The sequence below is a fragment of the Halichoerus grypus genome, chromosome 3 (assembly GCF_964656455.1).
Source record: "Halichoerus grypus chromosome 3, mHalGry1.hap1.1, whole genome shotgun sequence".
In the NCBI taxonomy this organism is placed as follows: domain Eukaryota; kingdom Metazoa; phylum Chordata; class Mammalia; order Carnivora; family Phocidae; genus Halichoerus; species Halichoerus grypus.
The window spans coordinates 188476006-188488984 of NC_135714.1; the positions used below are offsets into that span (position 1 = coordinate 188476006).

Consider the following 12979-nt stretch of genomic DNA (forward strand, 5'->3'; position numbering starts at 1 on the left):
TGGTGGACCCCACATTGAACACTACAGTCTTGGAGAGCAGCCATAGGGTACCTCTTCCTTCCAAGAAAGGTGGTTTTATGCTTTTTGTTTTTTTAAGATCAAGAGAAGCAGTTATTCAAGAATTTGATTTAACTTTTCTAACTCTAACACTAAAAAGAATTTTTGATAATTATCCTCTGTTGGAGTTTAAAAAACAAAATATGCAATAATGAATATTTAAAAGAATAAGTGTAGCAATAAACATAATTTATTGAATGCTTACTATGCTCCAGGCGCTGTTGTCAAACTCTACATACACTTTTTTTAGCACACAAGACAACCTTTGTAATAGGTAAGTACTATTTTTGCTTCCATCTTAACAATAAGGAATTTAGGTAGTAATGGGGTTAAATAATTTACTCAAGTTTCTCTTAGCTAGTAAGTGACAAAACCAAGCATCCAACTCAGTTCCTTTTAACTCAAACACCAGCTCTATTCATCACTGTCTAAAGCTACTAATGAAATATTTTCTTTTTTTTTAAAGATTTTATTTATTTATTTGACAGAGAGAGACACAGCGAGAGAGGGAACACAAGCAGGGGGAGTGGGAGATGGAGAAGCAGGCTTCCCGAGGAGCAGGGAGCCCGATGCGGGGCTCGATCTTAGCACCCTGGGACCATGTCCTGAGCCTAAGGCAGACGCTTAACGACTGAGCCACCCAGGCGCCCCCTAATGAAATATTTTCTAACCTAATTACCTAAATGAAAATTTGGTATTCTTCCAGGTATACATATTAGTTTATCATGGACTTCTCTAACTATAATCATTCAAGTGTTAGGTCTTCCAGGAAGTCTTATTGTCTACTTGACCTAATTTAAATTTCCCATTTTAGGGTTTTCATAGTTTCATTTATTGCATGTATCACTGTTTCCCATTATTACTGTTATTCTTACCCCTGCCATAGTCTCACTTATTATAAGCTCCTTTAGATCAAGTGTAACATCTCATTCATCTTTTAGAGTGTATATGGAAATTAACCGCTGCAGCAGTAGTCTCCTATCCACTAACACTCTGTGAGCTTCAACTCAGCTGCGTGGTAGATTGCACATTGCCACAATCCCTTTGCACTTCCTGTCATCAGAAAGTAGAGCATATTTGGCTCCTTCCTGGATCTGGTCTGACCTTGTATTTGCTTTGGACAACAGAATGCAACAGGAGTGATTTGTGCAAATTCCAGGCCTGGGCCTCCAGAGGCTTTGCATGCTTCTGTTTCCTCTAGGAAACCTGACCAGCCCCCATGTGAATGAACCCTATCTAGCCTGCTGGTGGATGAGAGGCCCTGTGGAACAGAGATGAGTCATCCCAGTTAAGCCATCCTAAACCAGTCAGCCCCTGGTTATCCATGCACCTGACTGCAGTTGTATGAGTGATCAGCCAAGGTCAGCTATGTCTGGCCAGGATTGTCAGAGCTACCCTGATGAAGGTAGCTCAAATTACCGACTCACAAACTATAAGCTAAATAAAGGTTTTCGTGTAAGTCTGGGTTCTTCAGAGAAATAGAACCAATAGGATGTGTATATTCATATATATATGTGTGTGTGTGTGTGTGTATTTGTATATGTATATGTGTATATATATATGTATGTATATATGTGTGTATGTGTATGTAATATATGTATATATAAATAGGGGGGATTTATTTTAAGGAATTGGCTCATGTGACTATGGAGCTGGCAAGTTTGAAATCTGCAGAATAGGCTGGCAGGCTAGAGACCCAGGAAAGAGCTGATGTTTCAGCTTGAGTCCAAAGGTAGTCTAGAAGCAGAATTTCCTTTTCTTTAGACCTCAGTCTTTTTTTAGCCTTCGGTTGATTGGATGATGCCCACCAACTTAATGGAGGGTAATCTGCTTTACTCAGTGTCTACAGATTTTCATGTTAATGTTAATCTCATCTAAAAAATACCTTCAAAGTGACAGACTGGTGTTTGACCTAATATCTGGGTCCATTGATTAGCCATGTTGGCACACAAAAGGGACAATCACAATCACCAGGTTTAGAATGTTTTTTTACGGAAAAAAACTATCTGATCTACTTTGTATCCATCATCTCTGCTGATCTCTGAACTCTGCACACTCAGCAGTCTTCAGAATTATTCAGCAAAGAGTTGCAAAGTTTACTAATTTCAAAAGAGAAAATAATTTTATTCTTCACGAAATTTTAAACTTTGAAATATATATTAATAGAGCAAATAGTTATAAATGTTGGCAATAGTTTTCTATAAACAAACTTCCTCTCTTTATGACTGTAGTTGAATAAGACATACGTCCAAGAACAAATCAAAGCAAATATGTAATTGTCTTTCCTGAAAGAAGGTTTTGGTTGTTGTGTAGAAAATTCTTTTATTCCTTATCTAATAAATGTTAATTAACCTCCTTACCTATTCCATGCCAGACCTTGTGCTAGACATTCCCTTTCAGCATTAATCTCTGCTCTCCTGGTACAGAAGTAAACCAGAGCATCTTGTTCCCATAGGAGTTCATTCTTTTCTTAAAACAATTTGCTGTTTTTTATGTTCTGTCTCTATTCTGTGTGTTTAAGTACTTTCACTAGAATAATATGCATTGGCTGTTCTCATGGAAGAAATTGCTCTTTTTTCCCCTCACTCCAAAAACAGTGTAGTATTGAACTGGTCCAGCATAGTGCTTCTTGCCAGTTCTTTGTTTCTTCATTTTGTTCACAGATCTCTTGAGGCAAGAATTACAAGCAGTGCATTGTTTGTGTTTCTGCCTTTTGGCAGCAAAAAAGAGTTTAAAAACACTCCAGTAAGGGTATTTCCCGTGCCCTGAAATAAAAGAACTAGATGAAAGTGCTACTCACTTGAGATCTGCAAAACTTTCCAACTACAGCTAAATCTTGGCTTTTGACTCTTCTTCAGTTCTGAAACAAGGGAATCTGCCTGCTTCCTTGAAAATTTCTCATTTGACTGTAAACATTCTAAATGCATTCTACTATCTTTGAGGACAAAATTTATGTTAGAAAGTAGATATAATTCTAATAAGAACCATGTACAGGAGGCTTAATGTGTGGTTACACTGGCTGAACACTTTGCAAACATTATCTAATTTAACCCTTATGACAATCATGTAAAAGTTTGGTATTAAATTAAGGAAAATGAAGCAAAGATATTTATTTAATAAAGTAATTTGTCTAAGGATACTCAGCTAGTAAGTGGCAGACTGGGCATGAACACCAAAGCCCATGGTCCTGATCACTACATTAGACAGTGTGACAAGATTAATAAACCAAAGCATTGTTTGCAGTGTGGTGGTGCAGTTCCAGCTCAATGGAAGTGTTTAAGAGTATAGGTCTTAGACCAAGGCTGCCTCAGATCAATTCTTTGCTGCCTTACTAATTAGCTATTATTTAATTGCTCTATGTCTCAGTTTTTTTCTCTTTAAAATGAGGATAATGATATGCGTTTTCCTTGGGTTGTTACAGGGATTAAATGATTTAACACATGTAAAGTGCTAATATCGCTTGGCACATACTAAATGCTCTCTAAGTGCTACTTATTCTTGTAAAAATGCATGAATCTTTTTCATCAGGATATCAATTTTTGGGTTTCCTGAGCAGCTACATCAATAATCTTACATTTAGTTGCGAGTGACTTTTAGATTAAAGTTGTTTCTATGTGATCCCGAAGGACAAAAAAAGCCAATTTGGAAACAAGTCAAACTAATTGCCAATTCAATGAAAATATCAGACTTATTATTTGATGTTCTGAGACACAAAAGCAGCAACACTTTTTTTTTCCTTAAAGATTTATCTATTTATTTGAGAGAGAGAGAGAGAACACAAGCAGGAGGGGCAGAGGGAGAGGGAGAGAGAGAGAATTCCAAGCAGACTCCATGCTGAGTGCAGAGCCCTCTACAGGGCTTGATCTAAGGACCCTGAGATCAGGACACTGAGATCATGACCCCAGCTGAAACCGAGTCCCATGATCAACCGACGGTGCCACTCACGTGCCCTGCAGCAGTACTTTTTATAACACAGCTTTTTCAAAGTCTTTCTGTTGGTTGCATAATTATGACAAAGGCAAACTTCAATTTATTAAGAAGAAAAAGGAAGGAAAACCGATGGGGAAGTCAGGAATTTTTCAGTGTGGTTCCATACCATACCCTCTCTGAGTAATGCAGAGTCTTGGAGCAAAATGTGGAGTGGTCACAATGATAGGAGTTAACCATGTGTTTTTTCCCCAGGGGTGCCCAAGAGTCCCTGTGCATCTTAGACAAATCAACTATCCTATAATTCAGTTTTTCCTGTTGTAATTGGTGAATTAAAGTTTTTTACTTAACCACTGCCTGAGGAGGTCTCAGAGCACTTGTGTACGGGGCATCTTCTAAGTGGTTTTGATATATAGAATGGAAACATGGGGCTGGCTGGAGCTTTATCTTTTTTTTTTTTTTTAGAATGTTCCACATAATAGTAATTTTGTATTATTAAATGTGTATATTTTCAAAAGATAGTTACAGTTTCAATAACAACTTTTCTTTATACTCTAGAAAATTGGAAAATACAGAAAAGCATTAAGAATAAAATAGAAATCATTGTAACCCCACTATATTATATACATTGGTGCATTCGTCTCCAGTGAAAGGTTGCTTTATTTGTTTATTTATGCATTTATTTAATTTTTAAAGGTTGTTGTTTTAAAGTGTTCATGTGGCTGGGTGATTTCTGAAGATACAGGATAAAATAAAAATTTGGTTATTCATGTCAGCCCCTAGAATGGAGTTATGTGGTACTTGAATCTATTTATTTTATCCTAAATTAAAAAAAATATATTTTGAGCTGAAATAAAGGTGGAATTGGTTAATCTGAAAGAATACCTCTGAGACTTGTAAGTCAAAATCAGGCTGTCTTGGCCGTTCTGACATGGAAGGGGCTGGCATACCTGACTTCTCCGGAAACCACGTCAGAGCTGGAGCCGGAGCCAGACACAGAGGCAGAACCAGCGCCGGAGTGGGATTACATGGAGCAGGAAAAACTACAATTTTGTATAGATTACAGGTTGGAGAAGTCGTTGCTACTATTCCTACCATCGGATTTAAAGCTGACATGGTAACATACAAGAGCCTTAGATTCCAAGTCTGGGATTTAGGAGGACAGACAAGTATCAGACCATACTGGGGATGTTATTATTCAAATACAGATGCAGTCATTTCTGAGTAGGTAGTTGCGATGGAGACCGGACTGGCATTTCCAAATGAGAGTTAGTTGCCATATTGGAGGAAGAAGAGCTGAGAAAAGCCATTTTAGTGGTGTTTGCAAGTAAACAGGACACGGAACAGGCCATGACTCTCTCAGATTTGGCAAGTTTACTTGGGTTACTTGTATGGAAGGACCGAAAATGACAACTATTCAAAACTTCAGCAACCAGAGGCGTTGGCCTTGATGAGGCAATGGAAGCGTTAGTTGGAACATTAAAGAGCAATCATTCAATCACTTCTGCACTTCTGAAATGAAGACTATATCACATTTCCCTTTGGAAATGTGTTAAGTGTGCTTCATGCTACTAAATGTTAAAAGAGTGTGATTATTGACATATACTGAACTGACTGCAATATATGTAATAAATATAAAGAGTATTTGGTTGCAAGGGTAACTCACCATGATTGAACCAACTGAATGTCTGTTCAATGTAATGTAAAATCCTTCCTTGCTTTCTTGTGTTATGTATTCTATTTGTATGGAATTCTTATTCAAATAGAGTCCCATTCAAGAATGTACTCTTATTGAGGAAAAAAACCCTCCTATTTTTGAATTAGTAGTTGCCACTTGTTTGTATAAACACTAATAAATATCTTTTTTTTTTTTGCATGACAAAGTCTACTTTCAAATGATTATCAGTACACCAAGTAAGAACATGTATACAAGTTCTTGAATTCTATCATCTAATAATTTTGATTAAGAGAAACTAAGAGCAGCCCGAACAATATATACTAGTATTCGCTGTTCCAACCTTAGCCGAAAGGACGACTTAAGGCCGGCTGCTGCTTCACACAAGTTACAGTAACTATTTACTACTTTTTCATAGAGAAAGCCCCTGACCTTCAAGAAAGCTTTAGGGAAAAAAAAAATTTAATCCCTGTCTTTCTTTAAACAGAATTTTTTTTTTTTTACTACATCTAAGAAAGAAAAAGTACTGATACATATGTTGCTTGAGCTAAAAGGCCTAGGAAAACAGACAACGTATACACATTAAATTTCTAAGAAATATGAGGTAAAAGGAGAAAATCTTTGGATAAGCTCTACGTTTGTACAAAGAAGCTGGATTTGCTATTCTCCAAGAAATGAAGGGGCCTACTACATAATATACAGAAATAACTTAATGCCTTTTCACAAGGATGTAACTACTCAAGATTTGCTGGAGCTTCGTATTCCATGAAGGCATCTAACATGCCAATCTGCACGCAGAGCTACTCCTTTCTCCCCTATCCATTTATGCAGTAGTTTTCATGGATTTCTGGCTGGATGTCACAGACAAAGGCCAGCAGGTTATCCAGGACTTCACCCCTGTTCTGCTGGAAGTAGGCCTGGAGGATGGTCATCTTCTCCTGGGTCTCCTTCTCCACTTCGGTGCTGCAGCTGCCATGGGATCCCAGAGCTGCAGCTTCCTTGGCCTTGAACTCCTTCTCTCTTTGCAGGCGGTATTGTTCAATTTCAGCCTGAGCTTCTTCTTTGGTCTGCTTCAGCCTCCAGTTCTTTGGCTTGCGGGCCTCTGACACCTTCTCAGTGGCCCGCTTCTCGGCCCGCAGCAGCTGCTGGATACCCTGCGACTGGCTGGCCATGGCGGCCAACACTAATAAATATCTTAACTCAGAAAAACATAAGGCTGTATTATCAAACAGTTTAAATAATAATAATGTGAAGATGAGTTGTAATCATGCATAAAAAAATCATGATTGTGTTACTTTTGGTCAGGCAGTTTCCTGCTTGGGGTGGCCCTTCTAGAGTTGGTGATCTTTGAGGACTGACAGCCCTGTGATAAAATAAAGACATGAAGCTTGAAGATGGGTCTAGGAGTTCAGGTGCTCCTGGGGCACCATCTCCCAGCCTAGGGGGAATGTCTAACCCACCTTGTGGTGTAACCCAACCTTATAAAAGATAAGATGTGTGTCTCTCATGAATGGATGGCAATGTCAGAATTGGATGCCGAGTGGCAATAGCAGTGAAGCCACACTTATCATCTAAAGCCACACCTGCCCTCGTGCTTGACTAATTCTCAATAACCTCTTCTCTTGAGCAAACATAATTTTAATATAATATAATATATTTATATATATTATATAATTTATAATATAAATTTAATATAAACATAATTGTGCTTAAGGTTAGATTTGTGAAAAATAATTCACTTCATGTCTTTTTCCCATAGGCTAAAACTCTTCTGGGAGTCTATAGAGGAACTTAACACTAAGATTTCAAACACGGCAAGAAGGTATCAAACTTCCTCCTTCGGGGCAGTCTGTGATGAAGTTGATTATGCCAGCTGGTAGTTATAACTTCTGCTTGCTTTCCCAGAGCAAACCAAACCCTTTATTTACCACAATCATAACAGACCAGCCTATCCATTATGTTTCTAAGATGTCTTAAGAGTTCAGGGCCACTGTGCTCTTCACAGCACACTTCATGTCTGTAATTTGTGATGTCTGAGATACTCTCATAGGCAAATAAATTACAGTGTCAAGTTAATGGCTTGTACCTGAGCTCCGAGAGTGAACTGGAAGGTCAGTGCAACAGGTGTGGGCTATCATTGCATTCAATAGGTTATGCTTCCGTACACAGGGCCTCAACATTGGAACATAAATTTCTGAATACTGGACATGATAAAGGACAACTTATAACTTTTTGTTTGTTGAAGGTGAGAAATAGACCATGAACACATTTTCTCTACAAGTGCCTCTAATTCTTCCAATCATTCTGACACATAGAAGGAAGGAAGAGAGGATGCTAGAGACAATCAGCAAAGGAGGGCATGGTCTTCTGTCCTGGTTGACTTCTCTGTGTGTCTTTAGCCTACTTTTCTATATACTGGATGAACTGCAGACAGAGTCCCAGGAACTATCTGGTAGCAAGTTCAAAGGAAAGAGTATTAACTCTGTGAGGCATGCATGATAATACCTGGTTTAACACCCAGCTGACAAAGAGGCAGGTTCTGACTCAGGAGCAATTGATGATGGGGCTGAAGAACTGAGTCTACTGACCTCCAGACCACTGGGCGTTCCAGTATGTTGTCCCATCTTTCTGGGATTTAAGCAGGAATGGATTTATTTTCCAATTCAGTTATTGTGTTCTTTGGCTCTGTGACTTATTTTTGGCACTTTCTTATATTTTCTGTCTGTTGGAGTTCTGTGTTCATTCTTCTCCTGAGTTCAGTGAACATTTTTATGACCATTACTTTTGAACTTTTTTTCCTAATCAGGTAAAGTATTTATCTCTATTAGTTAAGATTTTTCCCTGAGGTTTTATATTATTCTTTCATTTGGAATATATCCCTCTGTTTTTTTCATTTTTCTTGACTGTCTGTATTGGTTTCTATGCATTAGATTAAACAGCCACCTCTCAGTTTTAAAGCAGTGGCCTTGTATAGGAGATGAACCTCATCAATTCACCCCGACCCAGCTCTAGGTTGTCTCTCAAACATTTGTGATTGTCTAAGTGGCCTATTATATCTTTAATATACCTGCGACCCTGTAGTGGAAGGTGTGCCAAGTCCAGTCTGTGTCCCGAAGGGAAGGATGACATTCAGCACCTAGATTCAGAATGTTTGGAATCCAGACCCTCAGGTAGCAGCTTTTAAAGTATGAAAATATATATCGTCCTGTGGGACCACAAGTGTCAACCCTGCTGGCCACCAGGGCCAGGTGATCTGGAGGTCCACTGGATAGCAGTGGCAAAAACTGGGGCTCCAGAGGAGTGTATAAACTCCTATCTCAGAGATACGAGCAAGCTATAGGGAAGCAGAGAGAGAGCACAAAGATGGTGTCCACTAGCCTCCATTCCCTAGAGTATCTCTGTAGCCCCCTATAAGTGTGCCAGACCTGAAACGTGCCCCTAAGGCTGAAGCTTTTGGACAAGCACATAGGCCTCTTTCACAGAGAGACTGGGGGTGTGTTCAGTCTGCTGTCCGTGCAGTGCCCTGGGGGTGGAGCCTGCCCAGAACTCTCTCTGGTTGTTACAGTCCCATGGGACCCAGGAACACACGTCCACCCTCGTCCGCTGGCATTGAGAGCCAGATGGTCAAGGGGCATCCCCTAGGCAGCAGCCACAAAAACCAAGGCACTAGACATAACATCTGGGGCATCATATGCGTGCAAAACCTTCCCTCTGGCAGATACCGGTGCTCTGGAGCTTGGCCAGGGGAGAGTGCAAAGATAGTGCCCACCCTCCGAGTATTCTGGAAAGGTTAATTAGGGTAATTAAAAAGGGCTAATCAAGCCCCACTGGCCCCCTAACCCAAGTGATTAAGGGGGTGTCCCTCGGCAGCAAATACCAGGGGACCAAACGCTGGTAAAAGTTCCCTTCTGGGAGAAACTTTTGCTCTAGAGTGCGGCAGAAGGAGAAGACGAAGATGGATGGCTCTCACTGAACGCAGTAAGGCAAAGGGACAGCATGTAGATGGGGCCACCCATGAAAAAGAAAAAGGAGAAAAGAAAAAAAAAGAAGTAGATGACACCTGTCAGCTGGAACCAGGCTGAGGAGGAGGTACAGAGAGCACCTGAAAGAAAAAGAAGAAAAAAAGATGGTGCCTGCCAGCTAGCAGCCTCTAGATGTGTGCTCAATTAGATGCCTGCCCCTCAGGTGGATGCTTTAAAATTAGCAAATGAGCCTTATTCACATTCAGTCTTCTGGGTGCCTCTCAGCTGCGTCAACGCCTGGTCCTGGGGCAGGTGAATCCTAGGGCGTCAGTTTTTTCAGAGCCGATTTCTCAGATGGTGGACATGAGCCCTATTGGTTTGCAAAGCTACGTGTTTTGGGCCCTCACCTCTCAGGTGCAGGTTTTAAAAGCTGGGGTGTCTGAGGCAGAGTTTAAACCCTCCGCTTTTCAGGGAGAGGCTCCGGGTTTTGAGTTCCCCTACTGACTGTAGGTTGCCACAGTGGTGTGGTTTATGAAGAAGTTGTGTCCTAGACTCTCCTCCCTGCTTCTATGTGGACCTTGTGTTGTTTGCTGGGTGCTTAGAAGTTGCTCAGACACTTCATAGTTTTTTTCAAAGGAAGTTTTTCGATATGTGGCTGTAGATGTGGTGTATCTGTTGGGAGGGTGAGTTCTGGATCTTCCTACTGTTGCCATCTGGAACCAGAATCTGCAGGGTTATAAGAGTGGATTGAAAACAAGCGTAAGTTGTTATTTTATATTCCTCTGCACAGTCTTTTCACATACCTTGAACCGCAAAAGAAATCCACCATTTTGAATTTTTCTCACAGGGTAATCGAAGGAACTAGATAAATTTGAAAGTCCAAAGGTTATGATTTATATAGATATCTTATTGAGAGAATTCTTTCATACTGAGTTAAAAAAATCTAGGAAGTTATAGGGTCTGTCTCTAATCTTTTGAGATTGATTTTATAGGAGATAATTATATCTGGACATTTTTTGAATCAATTTTAGAGGGAGAAGCTTAGAGGCGGGGAGGGGAAGTTTGGATCCTATTTTGTTTGCTTTTAATTACTAGTGTCATAACATACAAGCTTGTATTCATGGACATTCACATGTATATGTTTGTGGAAAACAGATTTTTGTATTTCCTTGAAAATTTAGTCTATAGAGCAAATAAAAACAATACTGGTTTTCTGAAGGGCTTCATAAATCCATTCTTTTACTTTGCTATTAAAGAAGTCTGTGACCCACAGACTTCTTAATTTGCCTCATTAAAACACAGAAACATATACTTTATTCCTCAGTATGTCAAAGAAACATGTCCACAATATAATCTTTTAAATTTTTAATTAAGTTTATTTTAATTCTAGTAGAGTTAACATAGTGTACAATAGAGTGATTCAACAATTCCATACATTGCTCAGTGCTCATGGTGATAAGTATACTCTTTAATCCCCATCACCTATTTCACCCATCCTACCACTCCCCTCTGCTCTGGTACACAAAATAACCTTTAGAGCAAAGCCAGCTTCCTGAGCTCTGCTGCTCTGGCAAATCACTTCTGGATAGAGAGGAAACCGGTGACAGGATGTCTCTCCTTCAATTCATGCAATGAACTGATTCATTAGTGGGGAGGGGTGGCGGCAGCAATAATGGCTCAGGTGTCAACAAGAGGAGAGAAGAAAAAGAAAAACAGTTACTAATCTCCTGAGCAGTTTGCTTTGCAGGAAAAATTAACAGCTTTGTAAGTTTTACGGTCCTGTCTGCACACTCAGGATCCTGCTGTTCTCGGTGTTCACCTAGATTTGCACGCTCATGGTTCAATTGAGCTATGTGATTCTCTCATTCACAGCAAACATGCAAAAGATTCCCACCCTTCTGGTGAAATAGTTTTGGTATTTAGATTTATAAGGTATATAGACAATAATTTTTGAAAAGGCTGCCTATTTAACGTGTTGATTGGGGAACTGAAAGGCAGAACTATCTACAAAGGACTCAAATGCCAAATTATGGAAGGTGCTGAGTGTCAGCTCAGCAGTCTTCTGGTAAGTCCTTTTCATTCATTTCTCTGTGCACGTGGCGTATTTGTTTTTCATTTGTTAAGAATTTGGTGCAAAACTTGGAGAGCAATTATTAGGACCAGTGACAGCCCACATATGTGGAGTTTTGAGGGCTTTGCAGATTTTATAGGTTTGGTACAGTTCCATAGCAAACTATAAAATTATTATTGTGGCCCAGAAGGTTGTAAAAGTTAAAACGCAAATATCTGAATTAGGGGGCCTAGTGAAGCATGCAAGCAGCCGTTAAGCCATCATGTACATCACCATCACTTAGTAGTCTAATGGTTCATTTGGGTAAATATTTTTATCAGCTCTTTGCCATAATAATTCCTTGAAATAGACTGATAATTTTATTTTCACAGTTGGTGATTGTATATGGACCAAGGGTATGAAATAGGATGAGATCTCTACTTTTAAGATAAAGAAGTTGGCATATACTATTAGTTCTACCTCATTAGTTATATTACTTATTTTTTTGGGGGGGGCCTGTCCTTATTTTGTTTTATTTTTGAATTTGGGATCTGTTATACGTTGATAGCAGTGGCTTAAACACATCGATTTCTGCTATATATTTGTATGTCTTTGTTCTATATACTTTGAGGCTCTTTTAGTTGGCATATTAAAATTCATGAATGTCATTTTTATGATTAGTTTATTGATTTAACATAATACCATGCTCATTCAATTTAAAATGCTTTAAATTTTATATTGCCTGAAGTAATATTGCCAAACCTTCTTCCCTTTTGTGTAAGTTAGGTTAGTTAAAAGGTACCCAGCCATTGGTTGCTTTCTCTTTCAGCTTTCTTTGTGTTTTTAGTAGGATATATCTCACTGTGTCATGTTGTTGGATTTCATTTTAACTCAACTTGAGATACTGCAGACATGGTAGAGGAATTAAGTCTTTAATGACCATTGCCAATTTATTTTAAGCTGTTTAAACTCATGATCCTCTATTGTCTGTCTTCTGTCATAGCTTTATGGCTAGAGACCTGGGAACAGTGCTAAGAGATTTAGGAATGAAGCCAGGATATCTCTGAGCTCCACTTAAAGCCTTAATGGTGATTAGAAAGAGGCCTGGTCCATCCTCGTTTTGTCTGCAAGATTTTCACCCACACTTCATGTTCTTGAATGTTCACATTCTTGTACTTTCATACTTCACACCTTCATATCTCACATATTCTCCTATTTAACATTTTCTGGTTCCCTAGCATTTAAAACTTAGAGTTTAGGGATGAATGATGCTTCCTGCGTAACCTGCTGAGCCATGTTAAATGACTG

At 39.2% G+C, this 12979-nt stretch overlaps 2 pseudogenes; one reads left to right on the top strand and one right to left on the bottom strand.

Moving 5' to 3' along the window:
- The first annotated feature begins 3439 nt into the window (after positions 1-3439).
- LOC144381309 (ADP-ribosylation factor-like protein 1 pseudogene) lies at positions 3440-5505 on the top strand (annotated as a pseudogene).
- A 607-nt stretch (positions 5506-6112) lies between these two features.
- On the bottom strand, positions 6113-6831 carry LOC118540277 (V-type proton ATPase subunit G 1 pseudogene; annotated as a pseudogene).
- Positions 6832-12979: the final 6148 nt, after the last annotated feature.